Source organism: Pteropus vampyrus, unplaced genomic scaffold, assembly GCF_000151845.1.
Source record: "Pteropus vampyrus isolate Shadow unplaced genomic scaffold, Pvam_2.0 Scaffold2, whole genome shotgun sequence".
In the NCBI taxonomy this organism is placed as follows: Eukaryota; Metazoa; Chordata; class Mammalia; order Chiroptera; family Pteropodidae; genus Pteropus; species Pteropus vampyrus.
In genome coordinates this window covers 9,032,897-9,033,859 of record NW_011888783.1, presented here as the reverse complement: position 1 = coordinate 9,033,859, position 963 = coordinate 9,032,897, and the positions used below count along the sequence as shown (strand labels likewise).

At 34.6% G+C, this 963-nt stretch overlaps 1 pseudogene; it reads left to right on the top strand.

Annotated features, from left to right (window-relative positions):
• The first annotated feature begins 239 nt into the window (after positions 1–239).
• Positions 240–358, top strand: LOC111739717 (annotated as a pseudogene).
• The last annotated feature ends 605 nt before the right edge of the window (positions 359–963 follow it).

The following is a 963-nucleotide window of genomic DNA, read 5'->3' as shown; positions in this document are numbered from 1 at the left end:
TTTGGCAGTATAACTAAAAGAAAGAAACATAACCAGAAAGTCAGCTAAGCAAGAGTCTATTCTTGGTCTTTGCTTAACTTAACCTTAGTTTCCTACTTCACCCATATATTGAATATTCCTCTCTAAACCTAGCCTAAGCTTTTCACTCCCCTACCTAATATAGAAGACATTGTTAAGCGGATGCCTGTGTGGCACTTTGAGCTGTTCAGATGATGAAAAGCTTACAAAAGCTTAAAGTAGTCTATGGTCATGCTACCCTGAACAAGCCCGATCCTATCTGATCTTGGAAGCTAAGCAGGGTCAGGCCTGGTTAGTACTTGGATGGGAGACCACCTAGGAAGACCTGTAGGCTTAAAAGACAAAAAAACAAACAAACGAGGGATTGTAAGCTGACAAGGTCCTTGCAATCTGTGAGGTCAATCAAGGGTTGCCTCGCCTAAAGTAATGTTTGGTAATGAGGCAGGGAAGCAGGCCCTCTCCAACCCTATTGGTGGGAGAAGAAATAGAAACAGACCATCTGGAGGACAGTGTCATTGAAAAGCAATTTTGACTCATAATTTCACCTCTGTGAGTTTATCCTAATAAACAATAGGAGATTGGTAAAAGTATGCTATATGGAATACTATGCATTAAACCATTAAAAATGATTTAGTAAGCTATACAGTAGTAGAAAAAATGATATAAAAAATACTCATGATATGTTTAGTTTTAAAAAGTTATCAAATAGTATGTAGTGCATAATCTCATGTAAGTAGATATAGATACTGAGATAGATCAATAGATCAATTGGTTAATAGATAAATAAATGTATAGAGTAGATGTAGATACATTAGTGGATATAAATGTAGATATAGAAATACATATAACTCTTGAATGTATATATGTATATCTATATCTATTTATCTATATCTAGATAGAATGCTAATAAAGATGGAATTTGAGATTTAACATTTGTGGTTTTTT